Raw genomic sequence first — 14,658 nt, 5'->3', positions numbered from 1 at the left:
GTGGGTCGTTTGAGGAGGGTTTTTCCTGCTCGCCGGTGGTGGGAAGCTTCGGTACCAACCTGGATCTTGCTATTGATTTGCACCTCCACCCTGCCTCATTTCGTATGTGTAAGTGAGTGTATGTGTGTGTAGCTTGATTCTTCCCACATCTAGATACTTCCCAGTCCTACACTCGTGGTAGTGGTTAATTTTTTTATTATTTTCATTTACATATTTCATGGAGCTGTTGATTTCGCGTTTAAAGCTATCTCGAATCGCTGCTGCAGCGGAAGGAAGTGTGTCTCCCTGCCCGGATCTGTCCCCTGGCTTTAACAACTAGGCAGGCCCAACAATCGGTACAGATTGGCAGGATTGGTAGGGGTTTCGCCAATCCGCAAACCCGTTCATTCATTAGCATCCACTTGGCCAAGTGGACGTGGACGCGAGTGCTGTCAGGGGTTTTTCCTTTGGATCGTGCAGCCGGGGCAAACTGTGGAAAACTTGCGACCATTCATTCGCAACCAGCACGCCGCGGGAGGGGGAGGGGGGGGGAAGTGAAGGGCAATAATTTATAATTTATAGCGTTCGATCCCACTTTTTTGGCGAACCGGCCGCGCTCAGCGAGTCATTTGTCAATTTCCCCGCACAATCGAGCAGGTAAGTGCGGAGGGGTAGAGGACGAGCTTCACTGCTCCACTGCTGCCAACGCCATCGCTCCTTTGCCACCCCGCTACCGCCCGAAGGATAATGAATAATGGGCGAATGCAAAGTGTACGATGCGATTGATGTACCCCGTTCGCTCTTCCTAGCCCCCGAATGCACTGCCGTACACTAGCGACGCGAACCCTACACCAAAGACACCAATGACGCGATGAGTGGTTCAAGCTCCACTGCACGACAGCGAGCAGCAGCGGGAGCAGAATTTTAATGACGTCTATATACAGCCTTCTATTTTTGTGCCCTATCTATCAAACATGTCGCTAGCTGAGCTGGTCGCCGCCAACGGAAGGATGGCGCTTCAGCGTGCCGTCCAATAAAAGGACACAGAAAAAGCAGAAGAAGAGATGAAGAAAAAAAATGGCAAGAAGTACTAATTAAATGTAGCAAGACTTTTCGACTCGCCCGATCTGGCTGCTGTGGTGTGGAGAGGGGAAAAGAAGGGGGGGGGGGGAAGGTTGTTAAGTGGAGCTCAGGCTTATGGATTGGCTCGTAAAGGGTGATTCGGTACAACAGTTGGTCGAAACCGAAAACCGAGCTGTAGTGAAATCGATCTGCTCTAGACTAGGACAGTTTTATGGTTTGAGTTAGAAAACTTAAGCTGCTCGCTTGCGTCAAAGAAACATCCTTTCCAAGGGGTTACATTTTGACAACCGTGAACAAATAATCGTGCGAATCTCAAGATCCTTTTTGGGTTTTTAACTGGAAAAGTGTTATTTACATTACAGACGAGCTTAGATATAAACTCTCAAGATGTTCTAAACTTCAGATATTCTAGATATTCAAAAAAGCAATGTATACTACGTCTCCAGGCTATTAAAAGTGTTTAAAAACTACTTTCCTGTAAGAGAGGACGATACCTTATTATTATCTTAAATTTCGATTTGCGCCCAAATATTTATAATGATCTTAATAAATCTTGAGTTTTAAATTGACCAACATCGACCGGAAACGCCCTATTGCAGGATGAATGTTTTTCGGGGAGAAAACTCTCCACTAGAGCAACCGTCAGCGCCGGAAAGAAGGAATGTACTGGGATCGGAAAATGTAAATTGAATGTTTAATAAGGCCGACCTTTCACTTTCCAGGGAGGTGGGGGGGGGGGAGGGGGTATAGCAAGGGCTAGAGCAAGCTAAGGAAAGCTGAAATGAATGATTGCCGTTGCGTTCTTAATTTCTTCGGGCCAGCAACCCCGCAATGGGTGTTTGCGCTGTTTCTACCGACGAGCGACGAGCTGAGGACCACAACTTTCTGTATTATGCAAACCAACCCCTGCTTCTGGTCAAAGTGCGAGCGAGTTTGATTGTTAAGCTAATACGTTACAATAAAGCTCACCGTAAGAAGCGGCAAAAGAAGAAGAAGAAGTTTCCTGTTTTATGAGCATTAATGTTAAACGTACAAATAGCCAGCACAATGAATCCGGTTCGAAGGACCAAAAACGCTTTGCACTTCGAATGCTGGTAGTAGCATAAATCCAACCGGTAGGTAGCTTACAAGGTCAATGTTTGTTGTTTGCTACACCTGTGTTCTATCTGTTGGTGCCTGATATTGTGCCTAGCTAAGCTTAGGTGTGGCTCTTTAGGCTCACAGCGTAATTAACACTCGCCACTTCGGTTGAGTGGAATTGGGCGAGTTTCGAGCGTGATGTACGAATTGATCGTAGCTCCCGAAGGGGGCTGGCGCTACTATCTCATGTACACTGGTACTCTAATGGATTTTTTGCACCTTCCATTCCTTAGCTACCAACTAGCACCTACTCGTCGGTATGACGTCGCCACGCCGCTATGTGACGTAGAGCAGTGGTCTGTTGATGAAATCGAAGCATTGCGAGGTCTTTCGGCTGCTCTGATACGCCGAGATGATTTTTTATCGTTTTCTTTAACGATGTATCACCGTTTTGCCATAGCCTGCTACCTCTTGGTGTATCCCCTTCCACACCACGAACATCGACATGGTTATCCGTCGTGCTGGAGGGGTTGGGAAACAGTATCGTTTTGTGGTGTGGATTTTTTTTTTAGTGACTCTTCTGCTCCCCGCTTAGTGCTTATCTATAGCATCCAATGATCCTGCACCCTTCTCTCCGCCGAAAAATCGTTGCGCGCCATGTCCGTTTTCGTCCTCTAGCGCAACACTAGCGCCAAGGGAATGGCACGATAGCGGGCGTTAGTGAACGAGCAAAATTTATCGCCCCTTTAGCGTTTACCACATCCTGGCGTATTCGTTCCACCTCCTTCTTGTCGGCTCCTCTAGAAGGGCCCAGGGATTCGTACACTGGGGAGAGGGAGGACTAAAAGCGAGCGACCGAGCCTTGCTACACGCTCGATCGAATCGATCAGGCAAAAGCGAAGCGACACCACAACAATTCGCCACCCGCATTGCCTAATGATGCGAAAAGCGATTTTGCTTGCCATGTACTAAAGGATGTATGTGCGTGAGTGTGAGTGAAGGGAAGAGAGAGAGAGAGAGAAGGGGCGATGGTATAGCAAAAGGAATAAATCCCAGAATCGGGAGCCAAGCAAACGAGCGCACACAAAACGATTCAATGGCGTTTGCCAAACGGGAATCGCTTTTTGGTGGAAGCTTTGCTGTATAGCCATCGCTGTTCTTTCCCTATGCGATGTCCCATCACCAACCCCCATTTCCTATTTCCAATCGCTTCCACCGCGCTTTACTATACGTCATTTCGTTTGATTCCGACATTGTCACGTGTGGGGGCGCGTGGGTAAGACTTTATTTCTGTTGCACCGTCGTCGCGCCCCGTTCTTCCTCTTGGCCAAGTACTTCCGGTTACTAGCGGTTACTCGCTCATAGTGCTGTGTGTGTGTGTGTGCAACATCGCCGGTGCCGTTTAACGAGCCGTGAGCGAAATGGACCGTTCCCGATCGACGAATTTTATCGCACGTAATAATGGGCCGCGTGTGCGATTTGTTTTTTTTTTTTTTTGTCGGCACAGAAAGACCAAATGGAATAGAACAGTGGAGGAAACTGTTTTTTCACGCTATTGAGAAGGTCGTATTTTTTCGGTTGTTATGAGCGACAGGACGCTAAATGCCCTGCAGATGTTACACTTGTGCAGCGGCTGGTTTTGAATGACGCGAGAGCAGTAGCAGTGGCATTGCCCAGACAGACACAAGACAAGTTTCTGCGCTTTTGTTGGGTTGTCTTAACGGTTCGATTACAGCTATGATTCAGCTGTCATTGAAGTTTGAAGATAAAGTTATGAAAATATTGAAAGAGAGACCATTTTCCAAGCATACTTCAGCGTTTAACTTAATACTTGTTGTGACTATTTTAAGTGTCGGCTGGTACATGGCATGAAATTCCGTTTGAAAGCTTTTATCATTATTGAAGTAGAATGAAAATAGTTCTTTCTTCGAAATTTATTAGATTCAGAGAACAAATTTCACCCATGCTCCACATCTTTTCAGAAAGGCGTGGGTTTTATATAAATTATGTGGAAAAGAGCCTTCCACGTAACGAGTAGCTTGCCTGATGCTCTGGAACGGATTAAATTCGTTACGTGAAGACCCACTGTAATTCTTTTCTGGTACTTGAACCATAATGGAGCATTGGTAACAGAAAACTATATTTATGCCTCCAGTTAGAAGAGGATTTCAATGGGTCGGGCGATTTTAGGCCGTGGCTTCCATCCATAAAGATAAAGTACTACGTCACATTTAGTGAAACCTTTCACAAACGTGGACATGTATGAAATAAATTAAAAAAAGAGGTAAAATGTTAGTAAGATCCTTGTGAGCTTGTTGCAGCCGGCATAAACAGTTGGCACTAGAATGATGCGCTGAAGAAGGAGCAAAACAAATGAAATCTATATCATTACATGTTTATGAGCTCAATACTGGTGCACGATATCACCGTTTACGACATCCCAGTAGCAGATATTGCCTGCGTCTTGCTTGGCTATAAACGCGCTTTCAATCTTATCCTGTCGATCTTTAATCAGTTTGTTATCCTTGGCCTTCTGCCTCCTGGCCGAGATTAACCATGGGATGGGTCATCACGGAACGGAACCAATTCCACCATGGCAAGGTTCTGTGTTAAAGCCGCATAGTTATAAGATAAAATAACGTTAAAAGTCACATGCATAAGATTGCGGTGGCATTGTCTCCAAGAAACTAAGAAGATAAATACTCATCTAGCTTATGTCGCTAGACATATAACTACGCCAACGTTCGTGCTGCTTTACTAGCTACTAGTTGACGAACAATTCCATCCAACAAAAAGGCAGATCTGGCAGAAAATGGCGTAAAAAGCAGACCTCTGTCTGTGCCCTACGGCACCCTACAATCAAAACAATTTACAGTGCGTTTTTTCTCGATGTCGTTAGTTTTGGGAACAGTGACGATTCTAGGTTTTGTCTATTGTATGCTATTTCGTCTGGTGCAATAAGAACCTTACTGGGGATATTCTCTGTCTATACTTAGTTGAAAATACAATTCCTCAACTTTTTGTATGTGCCCGTACTGGCCTAAAGAAAGCAACAGAACCACCAATCGTGTCGTATTCTATCAATTTCTAGCTGTCAAGGCTTACTAGCTTTTGGTTTGTCAACATGAATCCATCGATCCTTCCGACAAGAAACTGCTTTCGGTTGATGTACAAATTCTGTGTAATTATATTCTACTACTTCAGCAAGATCAAATTTCTATGAAACTCAACTCCACGTCCAACATCGAGTCTTGCTGTATATCAACGACCTGTGAGGAAAGAATATCAACGATATTACTCCGAAATCTCAACAAACGCATCAAAGTCGACTTGCTTAACAGTCGACTAAATATTTATCAATCAGCAATAAATAGCAAACGATAAAACCTTTTACCACGAAAAACGAGCTTTAGGAGCATGAGATGGGGGCAAGGGGGGGGGGAGATGTACCGCGAAGATGAGATTATCCGGTTCGAGACCTTTCTGGCTGGCTGGGCGCAAAGAAATTACATAAATCACTAGCCGAACCTTATCAACTATTCATCTCAGCTATCCCGATCCCGGCCCCAGTAGTTTGGTTTGACAGCTGTCAGGATGACTGTTTCCTAATCGATCGTACGCCGTCCGCTATCGATCGATAAAATACGGCGAGTCCGTGAGCTTTTCTCTCTTTCCCTCTCTCTCTCTATCTCTCTCTCTCGCTCTCTCTCTCTCGCTCTCTCTCTCTCTCTGTCTCTCTCTCTCTGGCACACAAGCTCTACACAAAGGGATAAAATAATCATAGCGCAAAACAGGGGAACAAACCCTTTCGCAAACAGACACACACACACACACAGGCATAAACCTACCTTCGATCCAATTGTGAAACAGTTTGCCGAATGTAGCCGTCTGGTAGAATCTAGCCATTTTGCGGTCGTGGCAGCAGCAGCAGCAGCAGTTGGTTCACGCTCGCCGTACTCGCCCCGTAAGCCATTCAAACGACTCTAGCAACGGCAACGGCGGCGGCAGTAGCAGCAGCGCTGGCAGCAGCATACACACACACACACACACACTTACTCACTCACACTCGCACACACCCTCGCGCGCCCTCCCACACTGCTTAGGGTTGTTGCTGGCGAACGGCCCAGAGAGTGGACTTCTTCTTCTGCTTCCGCTGGCTGTGTGGGTGGGTTGGGGGTGTAAGTGCGGGGGGGGAGTATGTGCGGTAGCAATCGAACACAACAGCGCAACAAAAACCGCTGACAAATCGGAAGGAATTCCGACACGGAAGCACTTTTTGTGTTCTCGCCCCGCCAACCACGCCGGCCACCTGTGTTTGGCGCCTTGCTGCTGCTGCTGTTGTTGTGTCGCCGAACGGTGTTGTTTCACTCAATCCGGCTTGAAGATTGGCGTTCGCTGGCAGCACTCCTTCAGCGTACCCGCGCACCCGCACCCACCGTGAGCACTCGCACTGATCGGTTCTTCTACCGAATCTTGCAATACGGCAGTCACTGCGAAGACGGCGGCTGACGTTGACAGTTGTGGGACGCGAGCGCGCTCGCGCGAGAGTTGCTTAGTGCAGTGTGGCGTCGCTCTTATGAGTTATGAAATATTTCATCGATGGTTTGCTGCCGTCGTGCCATCGTGCTTCGCCGTTATTATTGCACCACTCGAGTTCACACTTTTCACTCCCGCCGTAAGCCGTGTTTGTGTGCGTGTGTGTGTTTTGCTGACTTTGACGCCACTCGTAAGCCTGTGTCAGTGTTTTTGTTTGTCTGTTTGTCTTATATTATTGTAGTTTGAACAGTTGTTTTTTTCCAAACATTCTTAAGACCATCACAATTGGACGTTCTTCTTCCGCACTTGGAACCACTTCCACAGCTAGTCACTCTATATTTCACTCTGCACTACACCAAAAGGGTCTGTCACACTCAGCCCTCCCAGAACTGTCGCCTGGCACTGTGTCGCTGGTTTCCAGCGAAGCCACCAAAAACCATTCCCCCTACACCCAAAGTCTTTGCACCTGTACGACCTGTGCGATTCCCCCCCCCCTACCCAAACAGTTCCAAAACTAGGGACGGGGAACGAGTTCATTTAGCACTAGCTGTGGGAGAAAGCTGCACTAGAGCGAAAAATAAAATTCACAATAAAAGTAAAATAAAACTCACGAGCTGAAAGACACAAAAAAAACGTTATCTCAAGAGTATCCCTTGCTACCCGGGCTCCCTAACAAAATGGGCTCCATTGGCGAAACGTGCCTGGAGGATGTGCCCGCGCGCGCCCTGCCGATCCCTGCTGGCCGGTATGCTTTTGAGGCGTGAAAAATTCACTCACGTCCGCCTCTTACGCAGCAATTTCTGCTTCCTCCGGTGTGTCCTGTAAAAGAGAGCAAGAAGAAGAAAAATGAGAAATAATCGGTTAGACAGTTTGAGGTTGATTTTTGAGAGAGACAGCACTCTTTGCTAGCGTGTAGCGATCGAGCCGAGTGGCAAAGAGCCGGAAGTGTTTCGTGCGAAGCAGTGGGGGGACACGTGCTAGAAGCACTGAATAGTCTGGGGATTTTAGCAAACGATCCATGCTGCAAACGGCGTCTACCGCGCTGCGGATCAACTGCTGTCCCGGGGATTTGGTGAGTGTGAGATTCGAGAACTTCTGCTCACTTAGCTGCTGGCTCAGTACAGAGCTCCTTTTTTTTTGGTTTAACCGGATATCGAGCCATGATATGCACGCTGGAAGCTGTCAGAACAAATCCAGGTCACCCGATAGTATTCTAACCGTACCTGCACCTGAAGCCGTTTTGCAGGATGTCGCTGTTATTGGAGCTCAGGACTTCACGCTTTATTGACAGCTTCGATCAGGAGTTCTTTGCATTTTTTATCACAACAAGATACTCGGCTGCTGTGACAGCTGGCACCGTTTGAAATTGGTTGCTGCTGGCGTCCCTATCTACTGTCAAACTCTTGATAAGAAGATTTTTACAAACAAATACTTAGATCATCCCGTGTGACACATCAGAACCCAGCAGAACTTCATCTCGAATCTTCCGAACCTAGTTGAGCACTATTCCAAGCGAACCAAAAACGTCAAGAACAGCGCGTCTGATGGAAGTCACCGGGCGAACAATGAACTCCTGCTCCCTCTCCAATGCTTCTTCGCACAACCCCACAACCAGCCATAACGCGACCAGCTGACGTTCGCGAACTGCTCGTGGGACCTACCCGGAATGAAAAAAAAACCCTACCCCTTTTTTCCGATTTTGAATCCCTAGTTGGTTGAGCCGGCGGTGGTGGTTTGGGAGGCCGAAGGGAAGTCCTTAAAATTCCCAGCTGTCCCCCCCTTTTGCGAAAAAAACCCCTTTTTTGCACCTACGCGTGCATTTGTTACGGCTGTTTACATGCAACCAAAAATAACGCAAATCGAACGAGCGCGGGCAGGCAACAAAATATGCGAGCGAAACGGGCACGGGGAAAGATACATTTTTCGACCAGAATTCAAAGGGAAGCGGCAACGGGGTTTGTTTCTTTTCCTTTTTCTGGTGTCACCTCGGCCCATTTTACATTCACCCTTCCACAATGTCAACCTTGCTTGCCCAGGTGGCACGTAGCGTCGGTGCTGAAACATCCCAAAATCCGAACAACAAGAAGCAAAAACATGCCAAAAATCATGAATATTACAATTTGTGCGGAATGTGCAGGGTGTGGATCGGTGTAAGGGGGGGGGGCTGGTGGAATAGGAAAAAAACCACCCGTCCCCGACGGCGTGTCAGGTGTGCTGGTACGAGCCCCATTCGCCCCTTTACTCCTGTCGTGAATCCCTCTCCAACCCTCCTACGAGTACTATCAAAGAGGGGCAAATCACTAACCTGGGAGAATTTATTTTTCCACCACTTCAGCTCCAAACTCCCTCGCTTCCATTCTCCCCCCCCCCCACTCCCTCCCAGCCGGCCTACCTCGAAAGGATTGGGCACCCGGGACGACCTTTGAAACCCGTCCACAGATTGTCTATTTCCCTTTCCGTTTTCATCCCCGGGTCCCAGGATTTGCCAGCCCCAAATACAACAACCTGATGAAGGTGGGGATGGAAGTACACTCCTTCCCCCTACCGAAGTCAGCATCCTATGGGGACAGTTTTTATTCGCGCTTCGTGCTCCCAGCGGTGTCCGACGTGATTTCGAGCGAGTTGCGCTGAGGTCCTTGCCAATACGTTTATTCTCGAAGGGTTTCGGGGCTCGATTCGTGATATCTACCTACGCCTTCGTACGTGGCTTCGTTGTAAATGGAGCACACACCGAGCCGAGGACATACATTGTCTTGATTAGTGATGGGTAAAGTTGGCAATAGTCTGGAGTCCAATCCGGTCCAATTCCCAACATTTCGGAACTAACTCCGGAAGATATGTCCGACGAGCATTCTCTGGAGTCGGAGTCATCCGCAGACGAAGTCCAATTCCTAACATTTCGGAACCAACTCTGGAAGATAGGTCCGACCAGCATTATCTGGAGTCGTTAGGAGTCATCCGCAAACGAAGTCCAATTCCTAACATTTCGGAACCAACTCTGGAAGATAGGTCCAACCAGCATTATCCGGAGTCGTTAGAAGTCACCCGGAGTCTGAGTCATCCGGAGACAAAGTCCAATTCCCAACATTTTGGAACCAACTCCGGAAGATAGGTCCGACCAGCATTATCCGGAGTCGTTAGGAGTCATCCGAAGTTGGAGTCATCCGGAGACGAAGTCCAATTCCCAACATTTCGGAACCAACTCCGGCAGATAGGTCCAACCAGCATTCTCCGGAGTCGGAGTCATCCTGAGACGAAGTCCAATTCCCAACATTTCGGAACGAACTCTGGAAGATAGGTCCGTCCAGCATTATTTGGAGTCGTTAGGAGTCATCCGGAGTCTGAGTTATCCGGAGACAAAGTCCAATTCCCAACATTTCGGAACCAACTCCGGAAGATAGGTCCGACCAGCATTATCCGGAGTCGTTAGGAGTCATCCGGAGTTGGAGTCATCCGGAGACGAAGTCCAATTCCCAACATTTCGGAACCAACTCCGGAAGATAGGTCCAACCAGCATTCTCCGGAGTCGGAGTCATCCTGAGACGAAGTCCAATTCCCAACATTTCGGAACGAACTCTGGAAGATAGGTCCGTCCAGCATTATTTGGAGTCGTTAGGAGTCATCCGGAGTCTGAGTTATCCGGAGACAATGTCCAATTCCCAACATTTCGGAACCAACTCCGGAAGATAGGTCCGACCAGCATTATCCGGAGTCGTTAGGAGTCATCCGGAGTTGGAGTCATCCGGAGACGAAGTCCAATTCCCAACATTTCGGAACCAACTCTGGAAGATAGGTCCGACCAGCATTATCCGGAGTCGTTAGGAGTCATCCGGAGTTGGAGTCATCCGGAGACGAAGTCCAATTCCCAACATTTCGGAACCAACTCCGGAAGATAGGTCCGACCAGCATTATCCGGAGTCGTTAGAAGTCATCCGGAGTCTGAGTCATCCGGAGACAATGTCCAATTCCCAACATTTTGGAACCAACTCCGGAAGATAGGTCCGACCAGCATTATCCGGAGTCGTTAGGAGTCATCCGAAGTTGGAGTCATCCGGAGACGAAGTCCAATTCCCAACATTTCGGAACCAACTCCGGAAGATAGGTCCAACCAGCATTCTCCGGAGTCGGAGTCATCCTGAGACGAAGTCCAATTCCCAACATTTCGGAACGAACTCTGGAAGATAGGTCCGTCCAGCATTATTTGGAGTCGTTAGGAGTCATCCGGAGTCTGAGTTATCCGGAGACAAAGTCCAATTCCCAACATTTTGGAACCAACTCCGGAAGATAGGTCCGACCAGCATTATCCGGAGTCGTTAGGAGTCATCCGAAGTTGGAGTCATCCGGAGACGAAGTCCAATTCCCAACATTTCGGAACCAACTCCGGAAGATAGGTCCAACCAGCATTCTCCGGAGCCGGAGTCATCCTGAGACGAAGTCCAATTCCCAACATTTCGGAACGAACTCTGGAAGATAGGTCCAACCAGCATTATTTGGAGTCGTTAGGAGTCATCCGGAGTCTGAGTTATCCGGAGACAATGTCCAATTCCCAACATTTTGGAACCAACTCCGGAAGATAGGTCCGACCAGCATTATCCGGAGTCGTTAGGAGTCATCCGGAGTTGGAGTCATCCGGAGACGAAGTCCAATTCCCAACATTTCGGAACCAACTCCGGAAGATAGGTCCAACCAGCATTCTCCGGAGTCGGAGTCATCCTGAGACGAAGTCCAATTCCCAACATTTCGGAACGAACTCTGGAAGATAGGTCCGTCCAGCTTTATCTGGAGTCGTTAGGAGTCATCCGGAGTCGGAGTCATCCGGAGACGAAGGCTCAACGATGCTGTCACAAAGCATTGCTTTCGTCTCTAAGCTATTCTTAGAAACAAAGTCCTGTTTGCTGTTTAAGTGCACGTGTAAAGCTAAAGACGGAAAGGGCGGCCCCAAGCCCAAGGGCGACCCCGAGCGACTCCGTTTCCAGTTCGATTCTGATTCCGGCTGACCCCGGTCGACTCTGACTTCGGACGACTTCTACTTTAAACGATGTCTATTTCAGACAACTCTGACTCTGGATGACTCCGACTTCGACTCTGGGAGAAACTGATGGTTCCGGTTTGGCAGGAGTCGGATTCGGACTAACAATAACCGGAGTTGGATCGGAGTCGTGTATGCGCTCCAGAAAGCACGTCACTAGTCTAGATTAAGACAGCCGGAATCACACGCGAAACAACAAAACGTTCCTTCATATTTATTATTTAGTTTGCATTTTTGTTTCTGTTTTTTTTTTTTTTACTTCCAACACTCTTTTCATATCGGAGCAAGAAGCGCTAAAGTAAAGGTGATGAAGGTGGGTGACGAACCAAGCAGAGGATAAAAAATGATTTTGCACCATACTTGCCTCGCACACACGCACACACGTGCGCACCTCTCCTTTAGTCTGATTTCCGGTGACCGTGAAAAGCCTTCGAAGCGTTTCCAAGGGCTCGTTCGTCGTTGGACGCTCGTCCGTTAACACACCTCGGTCGGTACAAATCTTCCCGCGTCGCACAGTTTCACAGATGAGGAAATACGTCTTTCTAGGCGCTAGGGGCGGAGCAGCGTCAGCAAGGAAAGGAAGGAAAGACATACGGCTCGCGGGTACTGCTGCTGGACCGATGACAATGATAAGGATAATGGTCCGGGCCAGCGCTAGCCGAAAAAAAATATTTGTGCCCATGTTTTTCCTCCCAACACTCACCTTCGTCTTCTTCCTGACGCCGCACCCCGACCCCCCAGCTCTGGTATCATTCTCATTTTCTCCAATTGGAAACTTTTTTCCTTTTTCGGACCTTTTTTTTCCTTCCTTTCCCTGCTGTCGCTGTGCCCTTCCTGTGCCTTGCTGTAACAATGTGTCCTAGAAAAATGGACCGTATAATAACGTTTCACCCCCCCCCCCCCCGGCACAACTCCACCATCCGCCTCAGCTGCCTGCATGCGAACAAAAAAGGTGCGCAAAAGCACCTCGCTCGCTCGCTCGCTCCCTGGTCCCCCGAAACCGTTATCACACCGGTGAGTTTGAGTTTTCTTCGCCTGCATTTTCTCGCGTTTCGCTGTCTCGAGATAAGGGTCGGATGATTTATTTTCCATTCTCTGCCGTAGCCTCCGCAGCCCCGCTGCCCCTCAATTTTGTCCTTCGCAGTGTGGACGGCCACGTGCACCGGTGGGCCAGCGCCACGCTGAATCCATCAGCCCGGCGTGTACACCTCTGCGCCTCTGCCTCTCTGCCTGTCTGCCGAAAGCCCAACGGTATCAATTATCATTAGCCCGGGTGCTCGAGATGCGAAATCGCTGATGGAAAACCGACACAGCAGAAAGGCTGCACTCTGACCTCCACCTTCTCCCCCGATACGAAACTCTCCAACGCTGACTTGTCTCTGTGGGTGATGTAATGAGCGAAGACGAGCCGCACCAAGTCGCACAAAGCGAACGCGTTAAAATTGTCCCAGGTTGTCTACCTTTGGCTCCATCTACGTCATACATGCACACAGGCACACACACAAGCACACACACACCTAATGACCTTCGTTAGGGGGCAATGGAGGTTGACGGGGATACACACATACAGCAGAAGAAGGAACAACGCTGTGACGTGGCGGAGGTGAAACAAATCATCGAAACGAACTGATAAGAAACGGTTTGATCAACGCAAATAAAAAGAAAAGCCAGCAATCGCCGAAAACGGACCACTGTGTGACATTGCTTCCCTCGCCATGCACGATTGAAACACTGATCGGACGCCTTTATTCTTTGCTTTTCGTTGATTTACTGTGGGAAAACCGCAACGTCTCGAAAATGCCGTTAAAACCCCGTTTGAAAGCGGTTCAACCCATGAAAACGCCGTTAAAAGCAGTTTGTTTGGATTTGTTTTTTTTTAAAGTCGTTGCGCCTGCAAGGTATGCAAGCCAGAGGTAAAATGTAGCTTGTTAAGAAACTTTTCCAACCGGACGCTCCATTTGTGTGCCTCCTTTTCAGTTTTGCTGGCGAAACGGCTGCACTGTGCCTATTGTACCCCTTTTCCCCTTTCTTCTTCCCTCCTGGTAACATAACACGCATTGGAAAATGCGCGGGAAGAAACAATAATTTTCCATTCCATTGCACTCGGCCGCTGCTAGCTCACGGGGTGTTTTTCCTTTTCTTTCTTTCCCTTATTCATTCCCTCTGTGCATTCGCATTTGCGTTGCTTACTTTGCACAATTTCGTTCGACGCTTTGTGTTTGGCGAACAGTTTTCCATCTTCCTTCCCATTTCACACCGCCGAATCCTTCCCTTTCTGGGGCAAGCGGGGCAAACGGGAGATGCTCCCTGCGGCCAGCGTCGTACTACAAAGTCGATTCTGGCGGCGGACCGCGTGGCGAAGCTTCGGGCGAAACAGCTGGCAGAGCTGAATCTATTTCTCGCTTCGATGAGCAGCAGGTGGTGGAGGAGTGGAAGGGTGGGAAGAGGCAGATGAGGAAGGTGTAGGGAGGAAAGGGGTGGAATGGGGTTTTCAACACTCCTACCCCATTAAATTTGCCAATTCTTTACATTTTCTTTATCTATTTCTGAAGCTGATTATCGAGAAACGCCCTCGCCACAAACCGGCCCTCACCAACTCCGCCCCCTCCCCGTAGTGTCACTGGCAGCACCTTTTCGCCTACTGCCTCCGGTGGAAACAGATTGAATTTCTGCCCCACCACACCACGTTCCATTTACCCGTTTTTTCTGCCCCGACTGGCACAAGCTTTTGCTCAAATCGAATGTATTTGCGTCTGCCAATGGCAGCCTCCACCAATCACCACCAGCAAACCAGCAAGACACAATTAAGCCGAAGAAAGCCACAACGCCCCCCCCCCTGCCCCATTGCATTGCCCAATTCCCCTTTGCTGCCGCTGCCGTGTGAACGGCTGGAAAATCGGCTGAAATAGGTAGAGAACAAACGGATTTTTCCTCCCCCCGGGGGCTGCAAG

At 48.7% G+C, this 14,658-nt stretch overlaps 1 protein-coding gene across 1 annotated transcript in view; it reads right to left on the bottom strand.

The window, feature by feature from the left end:
* Positions 1-14,658, bottom strand: part of LOC120906840 (octopamine receptor Oamb-like) — a 109,098-nt gene that overhangs the window by 44,886 nt on the left and 49,554 nt on the right. Inside the window, exon 2 of the mRNA XM_040318919.1 lies at positions 5,991-7,292. The gene's annotated coding sequence lies outside the window, so the exon portion shown is untranslated. The remainder of the gene's footprint in view (positions 1-5,990; positions 7,293-14,658) is intronic.

Source organism: Anopheles arabiensis, chromosome X (assembly GCF_016920715.1).
Source record: "Anopheles arabiensis isolate DONGOLA chromosome X, AaraD3, whole genome shotgun sequence".
Lineage (NCBI taxonomy): Eukaryota > Metazoa > Arthropoda > Insecta > Diptera > Culicidae > Anopheles > Anopheles arabiensis.
Note: the sequence above shows the minus strand (reverse complement) of the source record. Positions and strands in the feature narration are given on the sequence as shown.